Genomic DNA, 19,488 nt, shown 5'->3' on the forward strand with positions numbered 1-19,488 from the left:
TATTTCCTTGTGATCACAGCACTAGGGACCCCCATTGGGCCTTGGAAGGAGCTGGTTCAAGGAGAGGCCGTGAAGATCAAGCTTCATTAGTTCATGATTAATCTACCTCTGCTCAGAGTTGATGTAATTACCAACTCCAAAGTGATTGAGATCTTGTGGGTGGTGACTCTTAAACCACTTAAACCCAAGGTTAGTGTCACTGGAGTGGCACAGAGTTCAAACCTTGCATGGTTGCTCAAATTTGAACTTTATTGAACTGATGCTCTATTGCACAAGCAGCTTTGGTGCAGCTGAGTCCAGCATGCACATCAACCTAAAGTGAAAATGAAGTTGCTCAGTCGTGTCTGACTCTTTGTGACCCTATGAAGCCTACCAGGATTCTCCATCCATGAGATTTTCCAGGCAAGAATACTGAAGTGGGTTGTCATTTCCTTCTCCAGGGCCTCTTCCTGACCCAGGGATAGAACCTGGGTTTCCTGCATTGCAGGCAGACGCTCTACCCTCTGAGCCACCAAGCACACCAACCTAACAACACTGGAAATGCAGCAAAATATGTTCCTCCTTTAACATCAAAAAGTCTGTAACAGATTCACTTTACATTATGATCAAATCCTTCCCCGTCTGAGCATGCTACCCAAGGCTCCTACAGGCTGCAGGAATCTCCTGAGGCCCTGCCAGGGCCCAGGGTTGGAGTGAGGCCTATATCTGAATCTAAGCTCTGTATTTCCACTGTCTGTAAGTTAATAGTTGTTCAGCTAATGCTTATTGAATGACTGAATAGCACTGTGCTATTACTCTTGCCTGGAAAATCCCATGGACTGAGGAGCCTAGTGGGCTGCAGTCCATGGGGTTGCTAAGAGTCGGACATGACTGAGCAACTCCACTTTCACTTTTCACTTTCATGCATTCAAGAAGGAAATGGCAACCCACTCCAGTGTTCTGGCCTGGAGAATCCCAGGGACGGTGGAGCCTGGTGGGCTGCTGTATACGGGTCGCACAGAGTCGGACATGACTGAAACAGCTTAGCAGCAGCAGCGCAACAGACATTTAAGAGAAAATATCTTAAGTAAAAAGAACTCTTGTTGAGGCTATCATTTAGCTAATTGATATTTTTGCTTTAAAGGCAAATTTTTTCAGCAATTAGGGCAAAATTTCATTTTTAAAAAGGAGCTTATCACCAACAAATATGTCACAATAAATGCTGCAAATCTCTGTCTCTAAGGATACACAAGACAAACCACAACATACTAACATGTGGCATCTTAGTAAGTCTTCATCAGACACAAGAGAGGAGATAGGGTATTCATGATTTATCATTTGGCAGTTTTTCAATTAAAACCACATAGGCATATAACAGGAAGAAAATTTTCAATTAAAAAATACAGCTGCACTGTCTGTATGACATAAGGAAGGAGATGAGGTGCAGAAAGAGTTCTTTGTCTTAAAATAAGAAACAGCTTAACTAGTCTTTCACTTCAAGAAAGGAGAGTCCTCTTGGGCTAATCTTGAAGGATGCTCTAGAGAGCAGAATAACTCAACAGTTTTGCACAACCCTTAGAATTGTGAACTGATAGTTTTAAATAATGGTATGCTTTGATTTCATCTCTTATCTTTTGTGAATCTATTATAGGTTTTTATATTTTTGTTGGACACAAGGCTCACATAAAACATCTTATACACATAATAGTCTATATTACACTGATAACAAATTAATCTCAATCACATACAAAAGTTCTACCTTTTTAGCAACCTCCTTCACTTTATGTTTTTGTTGTCAGAATTTACCTCTTTTTATACTGTGTATCCACTAACAAAATATTTTTCTCTATAGTTATTTTTAATACTTCCTTTAGACTAGAGTTAACTGGTTCAGTTCAGTTCAGTTCAGTCGCTCAGTCGTGTCAGACTCTTTGTGACCCCATGAATTGCAGTATGCCAGGCCTCCCTGTCCATCACCAACTCCCTGAGTTCACCCAGACTCATGTCCATCGAGTCAGTGATGCCATCCAGCCATTTCATCCTCTGTCGTCCCCTTCTCCTCCTGCCCCCAATCCCTCCCAGCATCAGAGTCTTTTCCAATGAGTCAACTCTTTGCATGAGGTGGCCAAAGTACTGGAGTTTCAGCTTTAACATCATTCCTTCCAAAGAAATCCCAGGACTGATCTCCTTCAGAATGGACTGGTTGGATCTCCTTGCAGTCCAAGGGACTCTCAAGATTCTGCTCCAACACCACAATTCAAAAGCATCAATTCTTTGGTGCTCAGCCTTCTTCACAGTCCAACTCTCACATCCATACATGACCACAGGAAAAACCATAGCCTTGACTAGATGGACCTTTGTTGGCAAAGTAATGTCTCTGCTTTTGAATATGCTATCTAGGTTGGACATAACTTTCCTTCCAAGGAGTAAGCATCTTTTAATTTCATGGCTGCAAGTCACCATCTGCAGTGATTTGGGAGCCCAAAAACATAAAGTCTGACACTGTTTCCATTGTTTCCCCATCTATTTGCCATGAAGTGATGGGACCAGATGCCATGATCTTCGTTTTCTGAATATTGAGATTTAAGCCAATTTTTTCACTCTCCACTTTCACTTTCATCAAGAGGCTTTTTAGTTCCTCTTCACTTTCTGCCATAAGGGTGGTGTCATCTGCATATCCGAGGTGATTGATATTTCTCCTGGCAATCTTGATTCCAGCTTGTGCTTCTTCCAGCCCAGTGTTTCTCATGATGTACTCTGCATATAAATTAAATAAGCAGGGTGACAATATACAACCTTGACATACTTCTTTTCCTATTTGGAACTAGTCTGTTGTTCCATGTCCAGTTCTAACTGTTGCTTCCTGACCTGCATACAGATTTCTCAAGAGGCAGATCAGGTGGTCTGGTATTCCCATCTCTTTCAGAGTTTTCCACAGTTTATTGTGATCCATACAGTCAAAGGCTTTGGCATAGTCAATAAAGCAGAAATAGATGTGTTTCTGGAACTCTCTTGCTTTTTTGATGATCCAGCAGATGTTGGCAATTTGATCTCTGGTTCCTCTGCCTTTCCTAAAACCAGCTTGAACATCAGGAAATTCATGGTTCACATATTGCTGAAGCATGGCTTGGAGAATTTTGAGCATTATTTTACTAGTGTGTGAGATGAGTGCAATTGTGTGGTAGTTTGAGCATTCTTTGGCATTGCCCTTCTTTGGGATTGGAATGAAAACTGACCTTTTCCAGTCCTGTGGCCACTGCTGAGTTTTCCAAATTTTCTGGCATATTGAGTGCAGCACTTTCACAATTAACTGGTTAACACACTACAATATTACTGTGTTAGTATTCTGAACAGGATTAAATACTTACATTTACTAATCTCTTGTACATTTTCACTTTTTTCATGTAGTAATTAGCATCCTTCATTTAGCTTGAAGAACTTCTTTCAGCAATCTCGTAAGCAAGCCTAGTATTGGTGAACTCTCTCAACTGTTGCATTCTAAACTCTTATGATGAAAAGGACATCTTATTTGGGTGTTAGTGCTGGAAGTTCTTGTAGGTCTTCACAAAACCATTACACTTCAGCTTTTGAAAGCGAAAGTGAAGTCGCTCAGTCCTGTCCGACTCTTTGCGACCCAGTGGACTGTAGCCCACGAGGCTCCTCCATCCATGGGATTCTCCAGGCAAGAATACTGGAGTGGGTTGCCATTTCCTTCTCCAGGGGATCTTCCCGACCCAGGGATTGAACCCGGGTGTCCTGTATTGTAGGCAGACGCTTTACCGTCTCAATAAGAAACCCAAATTAACACTCAAGCTATGTTCTTTTTAGTCCCTCTGCTCTTTTACCTTATCACATAGTTTTTATAGCCTCTTGTGAAAGCTGCTAGACATTTATTCTTGTATGGTTGTATGTTTTCTTGATTGACAGAGAGTAGAGATACAAGAATTTTATCCTACAGAACTCCTCTTCATTTTCTTTTATTTAATTTGAATATTGATTTATATTTGTAAATTGTATTTCTGCATTTATATCTAAATAGAGCAAATGGATGTAATTGTCTCTATGATTTCCATTATCCCAGATGGATACCTGACTCTGTCACGGGGATCCCTGTGTTGGTTTAGACCTAGGTTGGAGGAGATGGTGACAAGCATAGAGTCCTTACACAGAAGCTGATACAAAGTCATTCTTTCAAACTCTCTTTAGGGCAAGAGGATCTTCTGGATCACAGTTAAATGGTTTCTCTTTGCTTTATGCTGCTATTTTGCTGCGGAGAGCCTGATCCTGATTTAGCAAATAGGCCTTACTCCTCTTTCAATCTTATTGCCTCTCAATGGGAACTGAATGTTCTCTAACCTGGGTAGTTTGTCTATATAACGTGGTTAGGATAATTGCCAAGGGAATAAAACTCAGATTTGGTCCAGAGAATAATTACTACTTGGAGAGATCCAGGCAATGTTTTCTAGCAGGATACACAAAAAGGTAAAGATTGATGTGCAAAAAGACCAGGCTCATCAGTTAATGAATTTGTCTTAGTCCTCCTTTGATGGTTGAATGAAACTAGGGATTCCAAAAGCTCTGTGTTGGGTAGCTGGAGAGAATGTTGTTTCTGTCTGTCTCTGGTATTTGAGACACACTGGGACAGAATCACCTCTACTTTTACTATTCTTTGCAAAAGGAATTAGGAAAACAGGATCAGATAACATTCATTCAAGACATGCATTATTAAAGTGGAAATAGCCAAGGGATATATTCACTGGAATGAGAATTTTATTCATTTTTAAAACCAGTTAATTGTTGTCGTTCAGTCACTTAGTCATGTCCAGCTCTTAGCAACCCCATGGACTGCAGCATGCCAGGTTTTCCTGTCCTTTACCATCTCCCAGAGTATGCTCAAACTCTTGTCCATTGAGTCGGTGATACCATCCAACCAACTCATCCTCTGTCACCTCTTTCTCCTCTTGCCCTCAATCTTTCCCAGAATCAGGGTATTTTCCAAAATGCTAGTTAATTATGTACTATAAAATAAATAATTTATAGTTATTATCCAGTAGGATTCCATCTCATTAGTTATCTGATGAGAATACTAACTTAATTTTATGTATTGTATTGATAAGTGATGTAAGTAAAAAAAACCCCAACAACTTACTCAAAATTGGGAGACATGAGAGAAAAGAGTTAGGACCAGAGAGTAAAGAATGCCATTACAGAGAGAAGAGATGCATACAGGTGCAAAAGAACCTGATGTGTTTAGGGAATGCTGCTTAGGTCAGTATTGCTTGTTCCTGAAATGATTCTAAGGATATAGTGAGGCTGAGGATAGAAAGAAAAATTCCAAACATAGAGCATCAGAGACTTGAGCTAAGGGCTTTAAGCTTCCTAATGTAGTTTGTTGCTTCCCAAATTTTGACTCAAGTTACTGCACGGGGATTTTGCAAAAATATCTGTAACATACAGTTTGTGGAGTTAAAATTTTTTTCCATTATTTCATGGATATTTTTAGCAGTAATACTTAACTTAAAAAGATAGTAAACATAAAGAAAATCTTAGCTAAATAATTGTACCATTAGAATATGGGTGTGAGAACATTCATTCTGCTGGAATGCAAAAAAAAAAAAAAAAAAAAAGACAAATTTTGGAAACTTTTCTATACAGCTAATTATGAACCATAATGTTTTTTAAGCATGAAAAGAGCATTGTTTAGCTTACCTGTCTTGTCTTGTCGGCCAGCTCTCTCTTTCGATACAACTCCAAAAAATATGTGAGGATGGTTTGGGATGGGCAAGTTTAAAGTTAATCCTAGCTGCCTGCTCAGTTGGCAGAGAGTGCCAACTCTCTGTAACCTCATGAATGGTAACCCAGCAGGCTCCTCTGTCCAAGGGATTTTCCAGGCAAGAATACTGGAGTGGGTTGCCCTTCTCCATGGGATCTTCCTAAGTCAGGGGTCGCATTGGCAGGCAGGTTCTTTACCACTACCATCACCTGGGAAGTCCTTAAGGTTAATACAGCCACTTAAAAAAATTCACAAATGGGAAGGTTAGAGCCACTGGTGTCACCATAAAAACAGCCAGAGAGTGGAACAGAAAACAGATACTCAAAGAAAAGGATGGAGAACAAGAGGATTTATGAAAATTAGAATGTGCAATTTGATGGTGAAGGGGAAGATTAAGGATGTTATGGAATAACCAGGAAAAATAGAAGGCAGTTAGAGTAAAAGATACTATTAGGCAGTAACAGATTTTTGTGATTAATATTCCATAAAAACTTGAGCAAAATCAGAAGAGCTGCAGCCATTCCCCTTCCACCTAATCAACCCATTCACTGTGAGTCTCGCTTCTCGGTTTTAGTAGACAGCATGTAGGATATTTTGGAATATTCAGTTATGTGCTTCTGAGTTTACCTTTCTAAGAGTAAACACTTTCAGGGCCAGATTTCAGACTTTTATGCTATTTAAGTGTGGCTTTCTCAGTACCTAAAGGAATGGAAACGTGTAGTCTGTGGGGAGGTGATAACTCTGAGTTTCAACTGAGATTTCATTGGGGAATGAGGCATATTTAAATACTGAATTTTCTAAGAGTAGTAGTGAATATATCTAGCTTTTTTAAATTATGAATAATTTCCTTTAACCATAATGCTGTGTAAAAACTGCAATTATAAAAAAGACAGGATTCTCATTTATTTGAGAAACAATATTACAGAGATGTCTTTCAAGAGTTTCTTGCTTCAAAAATGGCACTACATGGTGCTAGGCTCCACATCATCATATCCAGGCTCTTCTAGTCTCAGGACCAGTGAGGACTCCTTCTCCTCCACCCCAGAGCTGACAGTTTCTCTCAGAGACTTCAGAGAGATGCCTGAAACAGTAAACAGAACCTGGTTTTAGTGGTGACAAAATGACAAGACATAATGTCTGATGGAAGAATAGTAAGAGGGGCCACAAAATAACAGGTGGGGGTGGAGCACCTGGCATTGTCTAAAAGGATGGAGCTACTTCATACTGACTCAGCTACTCCATGCAATATCTTGTCTGGACCTCGGCAATTGGAAAGAAGATGGACTGATAGTGGCAAGGAATGAAAAATAGATGTGCATGCCTCTTCCACACCCAGTGGGTCTGGTTTCTCAGGAAGTGGAGACAGGAGAAGACCTCTGTAGAATGTCTCAGATGCTGTCTTCTCAGCAACTCAACAACAGAACCAGCCTGACCTACAAGATTCATGAGAACACTCTGGGTCCTCTGTCAGATGCCAGAAGAGGGCAACTCAACCAAATTCCACAACCTCCTGCTCCCCAGGGACCACATCCCCACATATAAGCAGAAAGCTTAGTCCTTGGGAATGAGGATCTTCATCTGGCAATTGAACCAGTGAGAGAAAATTTTCTCTTGGTTCCCATCTAGTGCTGAGATTTTATGATTCTCTAGCTAAGGCTATTTCAGATTCTGCTTTAATAGTGAGCAACCAATTTTAAACATTTGGTTACACAGATCTCTCAAAACAAGTTTTACAGCTCATAGATTTAATTTACACCTCCATTAAAACCATTTAAGAATAATTCTCACTATTTGAAAAATCCCCAAATTTATTGTCAGAACATATATTTCAATTTGGGGTATGAAAATGGGAACAAAGCTTATAACAATGTATACAGGTGTGTCTTTATCTAATTGATGATATGGACATGGACAAGAGAACACAGTATGTTATCCTCTCAGAAGAGATGAAGTAGCTCCAATATTCCAGGGATAAGGAAGAGTTGATAATATCTGATACATGTGGTGCATGTATGCTCACTTGGATTCGACTCTGCGACCCCATGCACTGTAGCCTACTAGGCTCCACTGTCCACATTATTTCCTGGAAAAAATACTGGAGTGGGTTGCCATTTCCTTCTGCAGGGAATCTTCCTGACTCAGGGATCAAATCCAAGTCTCTTTTGTCTCCTGCATTGGCAGGCAGAGTCTTTTTCACTGTGCCACCCGGAAAGCCCATCTAGGTATACGAGGCTACCCCAGTTCTGATAGTACAGAAACACTGACTGTTGAAGTGGGTCAAAACTCATCTTTTCCACCATTATGAAGTCAGACTACTGTGCTGTCAACTCACCTGTCTGGGAATACCTGGCATCACCTCTGTCCTTTGGGGAAAAGTTATTCTCATTCATCCCAGGGAGGAAAGGATTTATGGGAACAGGTAACTCATCAACATCATCATAACCATTTCCTATGGCGTTGATGTTCTGTCCCGGAGGCTCTGAAAACAGACAAGAACTTAGGTGGAATAACCAAGTATGTGCTGGATTAAGTGATGCCCTAAGTCCCTTCTGAGGCAGAGATTCAAATAAATGATACATATATACTCCATATTCCAGGGCTGTCAAAGGCATGTGTTTGATCTCTGTGTGCTCAGAAATCATTTAAACCTTCTAAATACTCCAATATATCAGGGTCAATCATATTTTTCTAACATGGCCTCTCATAGCATAGAGTATCTGCAAAAGCTATTATGCTATGAGTTTCAGGTACTATTTTTGAGCATATGGTACAGAGTTTTAACACATACTATGCACTATATATGCATAGTATATATGTATATGTACAAAGTATATGTAACACATACTATGCACTATACCATATCAGTGACTGCAAAGCATGAGTCTGGACCAAGAGAACCCAGGTGTCCATGTGCTCTCTGAAACTCTGGGAGACACAGAGTTGGTGGGAGGGGAAGCCTGGACATCTGTTACTCAGAGACAGGATATCCCACCATCCTTAGGTGGGATCTTAGGTGAGACCTTAGGATTTCACCTCCAGGGGTTGCCCATCTTTACTATCTGGAGAAGACCCAGGAAGGCATTCTCCTTTCTCTCTGTGTGTGCAGAGGTTCAAATAACTGATAAATATAGATTCTATATTCCAAGCCTGTGTCAAAGGCATGTATTTGATCTTAATGTGCTCAGAAATCATTTAAATCTTCTAATTATTCCACTATATCAGGGTCAGTCATATTTTTCTAACATTATCTCTCATATCATAAAGAATCAACAAAAGCTATTATGAAAAGTTTATTATAAAAGCTATTATAAAAGTTTCAGGTACTATTTTCAAACATATGGTACAGAGTTGTAACACATACTATGTACATATCAGTGACCAGGGAGGATGAATCTGAACCAGGAGAACCCAGGTGTTCGTGTGACCTCTGAAGCTCTGGGAGACCCAGAGCTGGTTGGAGAGGGATCCTGGACATCTGTTACTCAGAGACAGGATATCCCACCATCCCAGTCACAGGACGCTTCAGTCCCTTCGAGACCTTGGTTGACCTTAGGATCTCACTTCCAGAGGTTGTCCATCTTTACTATCTGGAGATGACCCAGAGAGGACATTCTCTTTTGGTAATTGATAAGTACCAGCACTGATCTCTCCATAGCTTCCAGGGCTTACCGATAACAATATTTTTGTCTCAATACATACAAAAGGCCATGAAATGATTAAAATATCAGACTGGCTATGGATGCAACTATAGTTTCCAGTGTTCCCTTTAGCCATACAATTTTGAGTTTATCAGTTTCAGATGTTCTTTTTTTTTAATGGTCTTAAAAGCTTTAATACATGCATGCTCAGTTAGATACAGGCATGCTCAGTTGCTTCAGTCCTGTCTTTCTCCTTGTGATCCCTTGGACTGTAGCCTGCCAGGATCCTCTGTCCATGTGGATTCTCTGGGCAAGACTACTGGAGTTGGTTGCCATGCTCTCCTCCAGTAGATCTTCTTGACACAGGGATCAAACCGGCATCTCTTCAGTCTCCTGCATTGGCAGGTGGGTTCTCTACCACGAGCACCACCTGGGAAGCCCAATTAGATGCATACTCAGTCTGTAACTGGGTACAAGTGACTGTGGATACAGAGAACTGGGTCTGATCTTTCCATTTCTGAGGCCACAGAGTGGGCAAGAGAGGGAAAACATTGTTGTGAACTAGAGAAAAGAGATCCTTCCCATCTTAATCACAGGAAAAGATCCTCAGACAAGATTCCTCCTCTGAATCCCCACCATCCAAGGGAAGATCTGCTACCTGGGGCAGAGTCAGGGTCTTCATCCTCTCCATCATCCCCTGTGTAATACGGCAGCTTAGGTTCTGAGTCATCAGACAGGTTACCTGGTAGGGAGAAAATCATCACAGAAAAGTGGAAACCTTTCCCCTCGTAGGAGGCCTTCTGTCATAGTTTAGAGGAAATACTGACACTTCAGACTGGTAGACAGAAGGCTTGAAGCTCCGTGTGAAGGTGGGTTAGTGAGGTTGGGTCTCTGTTTGCTGAAAACAACACATAGCCAGCTCATGAGCAGAGAGGAGGGCATGGGACTTACCTTGGCTGTCCAACAGGTCCTTCCTCCCTGGTTTTATGAGATCATCAATCTCCTGGTACAAGCCTTCACCAACTACATCTTCGAAAGCAGATAAGGCTAGGAAAGTGGCTTGAGTTAGGGACTCACCCTAGAGATATTCCTTTTGCTGCTGCTGCTGCTAAGTCACTTCAGTCGTGTCCGACTCTGTGTGACTCCATAGACGGCAGCCCACAAGGCTCCCCGGTCCCTGGGATTCTCTAGGCAAGAACACTGGAGTGGGTTGCCATTTCCTTCTCCAATGCATGAAAGTGAAAAGTGAAAGTGAAGTAGTTCAGTCATATCTGACTCTTAGGGACCCCATGGACTGCAGCCTACCAGGCTCCTCCGTCCATGGGATTTTCCAGGCAAGAGTACTGGAGTGGGGTGCCAGTGCCTTCTCCGATATTCCTTTTACCAATAGGCAAAGCCTTTAGTGTTCTCCAATATTAACCCATGGGGAACCCCTCTGAGCTGCTCAGGCTTCTTTCTTAGCTATATGGAACAGAAGTAGGTTTCCTGAGCCTGACCTTGATCCCACAATCAATTTCCACTGACACTGTTCACAAAGGAAGTCATACTTCTTAAGAAATTTTACATTCAAACCAGGACCAAGGATTCAACTCTTTCAAATCTTGATGCCTACTGTGGAAAAGGTGGAATTCTGCAAGATAATGAAGACAGAGACCAATACTTATATACTTTCTTGATGTCACAACAGATTCAATTCCTTTCCCACCACTTTCCAGATCATTTAGCATCCCTAAGGCCCACCTTGGTGCTCTGCTCTCCATCTGTGTAGCTGAATCCCCAGGATGATGAAGACCATGAAGAGAAGGGCTCCCAGAATGATGCAGAGGATCACGGGAAGGGAGAAGATGCCAGTGTTTGGAGCTGAGCCTAAAATGGTACCAGAGGAGAGAAGAGGGCCATAGGGTTTTATGAGGTTCATAAGTCTAGAAGAACCCCTCTGTCCTTATCCTGGTCCTCTTCTGAGCCTTTAAGGCCATGAAGTCACGATTCAGATACAATGGGTTTTTCTGAACTCCAAGCTGTGATCGACATAAGTGCTTCCCTAAGCTATGTCAAGTGTCTTTTCAGTCTGATTCCAGAGGATTTTTAGAGGGTGACAGGTAGTAAAGCTCTGGAGGACTCCAGCTGCCACTGCTTAACAGGACTGTAAACACAAGATCATTAAGCTTTTCTGTACTGAAATGGGTAATTTTGTCAGAAATATAAAGATATATAGCGCATGCTAAGTCACTTCAGTCATGTTTGACTCTTTGTAATCCCGTGAACTGTACCCCACCAGGCTACTCTCTCCATGGGATTCTCCAGGCAAGAATACTGGAGCGGGTTGCCATTTCCTTCTCCATGGGATTTTCCTGACCCAAGAATGGAACCCACATCTCTCATGTCTCTTGCATTGACAGGTAAGTTCTTTACCACTAGAGCAACTGAAAATATGGGTGTCTCCTCAATCACACAGCTCAGACCAGCAAAACCACTTACTTCCATGGGGAACCAGTCCTGTCACCAGGAAAAAAGGAAAAAAAAAATGGATTATTGTACCAAGTTGGCCTGAAAAAGTTATAGGATATGTCTATCATTGGGCTCTCCAGGTGGCACTACTCGTAAAGAATTTGCCTGTCAATGCAGGAGACATAAGAGATACCAGTTCAACCCCTGGATTGGGATGATCCCCTTGAGGAGGGCATGGCAACCCACTTCAGTATTCTTGCCTAAAAAATTCCATGGACAGAGGAACCTGGTGGCCTACAGTCTGTGGGCTCGCAAGAGTCAGATATGACTTAAAAGACTTAGCACACATGACTGTCATCATGGGCAGTCTGATATCTCCCAGATTCCAGATCAGGCAACTGCCTCTCATGGAGCCAGAGTACAAAGCAGCAGGCTATTCCAAGAAGTGCTTCTTGGTACAAGCTCACACCTCCTTCAGTCCTAGCCCCAAACCTGGTCCTTCATTAACCAGGGTGCACCCCGAGCCCCTCACTCACCAGAGCACCTCACACCAGCATCCTCCTCGTGCTTGCAGTCTGCCCTGCCCCCAGGGCTCCGCAGCACAGTCCCACAGGGAGGACTCCTGGCCCCTGCACCGCACCTCATCCAGCCAGATGCTCCCGCTTCCAGGGCCAAACGCCGCCGCTCGCACAGCTTCCAGGGCCGGGCCACAGCCCAGCTGCTGACACACCACCTCGGCCTCTGCCAAGCTCCAGGAGTCATCGCACACGGTGCCCCAGGAGCCGCTGTGCCAGACCTCCACCCGCCCTGAGCACTCACTGTCTCCTCCCTTGAGTCTCAGCTTCTCTCTGTCTGAAAAGGCAGCAGCCCCTCCTGTGACTCCCCTGGTGGGAGGAAGGAGCCCCTGGGAGCCACAGGGGAGGGGGCAGGGCTGACATACCTGTGCAGGGGGCAGCAGTTGGACAGCTCTGGTGTCTCCCTCCTGCAGAAGCAAGAGTGTGCTGGATCAGGAACAGCTGGGGGTGGTCTTTTTCCCAAAGAAAACTATCTAAGGTCTTTGGCTCAGTGCAAAGGACAAGTGTAAACACAGGCTCATTATCTACTGGGCTGAGACATTCACTGCATCTGATCACCAGCTGAAATCACTTTGTCCATTTACTGTTTACCACTCTCCACAACAAACACAAACACACCGGAAACACAGGCACATACACCTCTTTGTAGACTCAACATAATCTTGTCACTTAGATGGGAGAATATAAAATCACACTAACAATGTCCTTCAGGGTTGGTATAGAAACAGTGAGTCACCTGCACACGAGATATAGGCTTCCTGATATGGAGAGCATGAGGTGTATTTCCAAGGGTCAGAAGGGCACTGCCAGAGAGATGTGTCAGTTTTCCGATACTGGATTCCATCCACCCACCGGGGTCTAGAACCTTCCCTAAGATCAACAAAAGTGTTGAGGGTTCCCTTGTTCCCACAGCCAAGCTGACTGCAGATCACGGACACAGTGATGTCTTCCATGGGGCTGCGGCAGACACTGCCCCAGGTCCCGTTGTAGAAAACTTCCAGCCACCCAGCACACTGCTGGTCCCTGCTCACCATCCTGAGGGCCAGGAACTCTAAGATTGAAAGAGAGAAAATAGGACACTGTCAGCCCACTCAGTGCTCTAGGCTTTCCTCTCTCCCAGAAACTGTAACCACAAATCCCTGACGCAGCTGAGGAGATGCCCACTAGATGACAAGAATGAGATTTATCTCCATTTTAACCGACTTTGTCCATTAAAGTCTGTCTTTCTATTTCTACCACAATGATAGAGTGGATATGAACAGAGATCAAGATGAACCTAAGGGTTCAACCCTTGCAGGGTAGGGGAGCTGAATCCTGCTTCCTGACAAAACCTCTAAAATAGCAAGTGAAGTAGATATTGGGGAATAATGAATAACAGGCAGAATAATGAACCCACAGAGATGTTCACATCCTAATCCCTGTGGCCTGTAAATATGTTTCCTTACCTGCAAAAGGAGCTTTACAAATATGATTAGTAAGGACTTTGGGGTTGTGGGCTAAACCTACAATATTGTTGGTTAAACACATAAGCTCAGTCTAATCACCTCCTTAGCCCCAACTTAGAAGTGGATAAACTTTCCCAGCTACAGTCAGAGGGAAATGTAAGGGAGAATATACAGTAGAGACACAGTTTGTTGTCTGTCTGAAGAAGAAAGAGGGCTCCAAGCCAAGGAATGAGGCCACATAGAAACCAGGAAAGGATGGAAAAGGAGTCCTCCCCGTGTCTCCAGGAAGAATGTAGCCCTGTTGACACTGGGATGTTGGCCCAAGGAGACCATGGTCAGATTCCTATCAAACAGAGCTGAACAGAGTATATCTATGCTTTCAGTACAACATCAACAGCATCTCCAGACTGTACTACCACAAGAAACTGAAGAGAGAGCCTTGCTTTCAACTGGAAACAGCTCTGCCAGGAAACACTATTGAGAAGACAGGACTAGAACATCAGCTGCTTCAGGAGGAAGTGAAAGCACCTCGTCTTCACGTCTACTATAAAGACAGGTTCCATGGGAGGAAGCCTCCTACTCGGGTCCTTTCAGCGTCTCTCCCTCAGGGCTCAGGTTCCTGTCCTCCAGGGCTCTACCCATCCCCCAGCCTGTGGACAGCGTGCAGTGCAGACCTGAGCAGATGACCCCTGCGTCCTGCTTATGTCTGCAGTAGTGCTGCCCCCAGCCTCGGGAAGGGCACCTCCACACGAGTGACTCATTTCCTGCGCAGTTCACGTCGTCCAGCCAGATGGGCCCTGATCCTGCCCCGAAGTGAGCAGACCTTGTGGCATTGAGGGCGTCTCCAGAGCCCAGCTGCCTGCACACCATGCGGGCATCATCCAGGTCCAAGCCATCATCACAGATGGTGCCCCAGGATCCCTGGTCAAGGATCTCCACTCTCCCGGCACAGGGACCGCCCCCGTGCACCAGGCGAAGCTGTCTGCTGTCTGAGGAGAGAGAAATGGGACAATGGGGCATTGACCTGGGGAATGAGAAGGGTCTTCTGTCCTGTGGGACTCTCACCTGAGCAGTAGGGGGCGCTCTCCTCTGAGGCAGCAGAGTCCGTCGTTATGGACACGCAGTTTTTGCAGTGCAGCAGCGCCTGGGTGTAGTTTCCTGCAGAAACAACAATGATCAGAGGGGTGGGAGGGTTAAAGAACAGGAAACTGAATTAAGGTAAATAATGACCTTGAGAACCCCATGGACAGTATGAGAAGGCAAAATGATAGGATACTGAAAGAGGAACTCCCCAGGTCTGCAGATGCCCAATATGCTACTGGAGATCAGTGGAGAAGTAACTCCAGAAAGAATGAAGGGATGGAGCCAAAGCAAAAACAATACCCAGTTATGGATGTGACTGGTGATAGAAGCGAGGTCCGATATTGTAAAGAGCAATATTTTATAGGAACCTGGAATGTTAGGTCCATGAATCAAGGCAAATTGGAAGTGGTCAAACAGGAGATGGCAAGAGTGAACGTTGACATTCTAGGAATCAGCGAACTAAAATGGACTGGAATGGGTGAATTTAACTCAGTTGACCCTTATATCTACTACCGTGGGCAGGAATCCCTTAGAAGAAATGGAGTAGCCATCATGGTCAACAAAAGAGTTCAAAATGCAGTACTTGGATGCTATCTCAAAAATGACAGAATGATCTCTGTCAAGGCAAACCATTCAATATCACAGTAATCTAAGTCTATGCACCAACTAGTAACGCTGAAGAAGCTGAAGTTGAATGGTTCTCTGAAGACCTTCAAGACATTTTAGAACTAACACCAAAAAAGATGTCCTTTTCATTATAGGGGACTGGAATGCAAAAGTAGGAAGTCAAGAAACACCTGGAGTGAAAGGCTAATTTGGCCTTGGAGTAAGGAATGAAGCAGGGCAAAGGCTAATAGAATTTTGCCAAGAGAAAGCACTGGTCATAGCAAACACCCTCTTCCAAAAACACAAGAGAAGACTCTATACTTGGAGATCACCAGATGGTCAACACCGAAATCAGATTGATCATTTTCTTTGCAGCCAAAGATGGAGAAGCTCTATACAGTCAGCAAAAACAAGACCGGGAGCTGACTGTGGCTCAGATCATGAAGTTCTTATTGCCAAGTTCAGACTTAAATTGAAGAAAGTAGGGAAAACCACTAGACTATTCAGGTATGACCTAAATCAAATCCCTTATGATTATACAGTGGAAGTGAGAAATAGATTTAAGGGACTAGATCTGATAGAGTGCCTGATGAACTATGGATGGAGTTTCAGGACATTGTACACAACACAGGGATCAAGACTATCCCCATGGAAAAGAAATGCAAAAAAGCAAAATGGCTGTTTGGGGAGGCCTTACAAATAGCTGTGAAAAGAAGATAAGTGAAAAGCAAAGGAGAAAATAAAAGATATAAGCATCTGAATGCAGAGTTCCAAAGATTAACAAGGAGAGATGAGAAAGCCTGCCTCAGTGATCAATGCAAAGAAATAGAGGAAACAACAGAATGGGAAAGACTAGAGATCTCTTCAAGAAAATTAGAGCTACCAAGGGAACATATCATGAAAAGATGGGCTCAATAAAGGATAGAAATGGTATGGACCTAACAGAAGCAGAAGATATAAACAAGAGGTGGCAAGAATACACAGAAGAACTGTACAAAAAAGATCTTCATGACCCACATAATCATGATGGTGTGATCACTCACCTAAAGCCAGACATCCTGGAATGTGAAGTCAAGTGGGCCTTAGAAAGCATCACTATGAACAAAGCTAGTGGAGGTGATAGAATTCCAGTTAAGCGATTTCAAATTCTGAAAGATGATGCTGTGAAAGTGCTGCACTCAATATGCCAGCAAATTTGGAAAACTCAGCACTGGCCACAGGACTGGAAAAAGTCAGTTTTCATTCCAATCCCAAAGAAGGGCAATGCCAAAGAATGCTCAAACTACCACACAATTGCACTCATCTCACACACTAGTAAAATAATGCTCAAAATTCTCCAAGCCAGGCTTCAGCAATATGTGAACCATGAACTTCCAGATGTTCAAGCTGGTTTTAGAAGAGGCAGAGGAACCAGAGATCAAATTTCCAGCATCTGCTGGATCGTCGAAAAAGCAAGAGAGTTCCAGAAACACATCTATTTCTGCTTTACTGACTATGCCAAAGCCTTTGACTGTGTGGATCACAATAAACTGTGGAAAATTCTGAAAGAGATGGGAATACCAGACCACCTGACCTGCCTCTTGAGAAACCTATATGCAGGTCAGGAAGCAACAGTTAGAACTGAACACGGAACAACAGACTGGTTCCAACTCAGGAAAGGCTCATGTCAAGGCTAGATATTGTTACCCTGCTTATTTAACTTCTATGAAGAGTACATCATGAGAAATGCTGGGCTGGAAGAAGAACAAGCTGGAATCAAGATTGCCGGGAGAAATATCAATCACCTCAGATATGCAGATGACACACCCTTTTGGCAGAAAGTGAAGAGGAACTAAAAAGCCTCTTGATGAAAGTGAAAGTGGAGAGTGAAAAAGTTGGCTTAAAGCTCAACATTCAGAAAACGAAGATCATGGCATCTGGTCCCATCACTTCATGGGAAATTGATGGGGAAACAGTGGAAACAGTGTCAGACTTTATATTTTTGGGCTCCATAATCACTGCAGATGGTGATTGCAGCCATGAAATTAAAAGACACTTACTCCTTGGAAGGAAAGTTGTGACCAACCTAGAGAGCATATTCAAAAGCAGAGACATTACTTTGCCAACAAAGGTCCGTCTAGTCAAGGCTATGGTTTTTCCAGTGGCCATGTATGGATTTGAGAGTTGTAATGTGAAGAATGTTGAGCACCGAAGAATTGATCTTTTTGAACTGTGGTGTTGGGGAAGACTCTTGAGAGTCCCTTGGACTGCAAGGAAATCCAACCAGTCCATTCTAAAGGAGATCTGTCCTGGGTGTTCAGTGGAAGGACTGATGCTAAAGCTGAAACTCCAATACTTTGGCCACCTCATGCAAAGAGTTGACTCATTGGAAAAGACTCTGATGCCTGGAGGGTTTGGGGGCAGGAGGAAAAGTGGATGACAGAGGATGAAATGGCTGGATGGCATCACTGATTCGATGGACATAAGTTTGGGTGAACTCCGGGAGTTGGTGATGGACAGGGAGGCCTGGTGTGCTGTGATTCATGGGGTTGCAAAGAGTCGGACACGACTGAGTGACTGAACTGAACTGAACTGAATGACCTAGTGGTGGAGCCTGAGATAAACGCTGTAACAGCTGTAAGGCTATCGTAAATTTAGAGTTCACCTTCTCTGTGGATAGTTCTGTGTCTGACAATGCCAAAATTTCTGTTTTAAGCCAAGTGCTGCCCTAAGAATAAATTTACAAGTGTGAGAAATTATCAGTACTTTTAATATTGTTGAGCAACCAAGGCAGTGAGAGTTTTTGGAGCCAAGCTCTCAGAGAGAAATAAAATGCACAGGTGAGCCACTTCCCTGATGTCTTTGTTGGTTCAGTGCTAAGAGCTGAGTCTCTGAAAAGCTCACCAGAGATTCTGCGATATGCACAGGCTCAGGGAACATGAAGCACAATTCAGGGTCGGCCTGGGATGTAGAGCCCGATTAGCCAGGACCCAGGCGTGATAAAAGGAATGTGAACTAAAAGTTGACTTTTTGTAAAGAATCAGATCAGATCATATCAGTCGCTCAGTCATGTCTGACTCTTTGCCACTCCATGAATCACAGCACGCCAGGCCTCCCTGTCCATCACCAACTCCCGGAGTTCATCCAGACTCACGTCCATCGAGTCAGTGATGCCATCCAGACATCTCATCCTCTGTCGTCCCCTTCTCCTCCTGCCCCCAATCCCTCCCAGCATCAGAGTCTTTTCCAATGAGTCAACTCTTCGCATGAGGTGGCCAAAGTACTGGAGTTTCAGCTTTAGCATCATTCCTTCCAAAGAAATCCCAGGGCTGATCTCCTTCAGAATGGACTGGTTGGATCTCCTTGCAGTCCAAGGGACTCTCAAGAGTCTGCTCCAATACCACAGTTCAAAAGCATCAATTCTTTGATGCTCAGCCTTCTTCACAGTTCAACTCTCACACCCATACATGACCACAGGAAAAACCATAGCCTTGACTAGACGAACCTTTGTTGGCAAAGTAATGTCTCTGCTTTTGAATATGCTCTCTAGGTTGGTCATAACTTTCCTTCTCAGGAGTAAGCGTCTTTTAATTTCATGGCTGCAGTCACCATCTGCAGTGATTATGGAGCCCAGAAAAATAAAGTCTGACACTGTTTCCACTGTTTCCCCATCTATTTCCCATGAAGTGATGGGACCAGTTCCCATGATCTTCGTTTTCTGAATGTTGAGCTTTAAGCCAACTTTTTCACTCTCCACTTTCACTTTCATCAAGAGGCTTTTTAGTTCCTCTTCACTTTCTGCCAAAAGGGTGGTGTCATCTGCATATCTGAGGTGATTGATATTTCTCCCGGCAATCTTGATTCCAGCTTGTTCTTCTTCCAGCCCAGCATTTCTCATGATGTACTCTGCATATAAGTTAAATAAATAGGGTGACAATATACAGCCTTGACATACTCCTTTT

General features: G+C 43.4%; 1 pseudogene; it reads right to left on the bottom strand.

Annotated features, from left to right (window-relative positions):
- The window catches only part of LOC102273823 (antigen WC1.1-like), a 137,340-nt pseudogene that overhangs the window by 36,799 nt on the left and 81,053 nt on the right, over nt 1-19,488 (bottom strand).

This window comes from Bos mutus, unplaced genomic scaffold (genome assembly GCF_027580195.1).
Source record: "Bos mutus isolate GX-2022 unplaced genomic scaffold, NWIPB_WYAK_1.1 CTG202, whole genome shotgun sequence".
NCBI classification, from domain to species: domain Eukaryota; kingdom Metazoa; phylum Chordata; class Mammalia; order Artiodactyla; family Bovidae; genus Bos; species Bos mutus.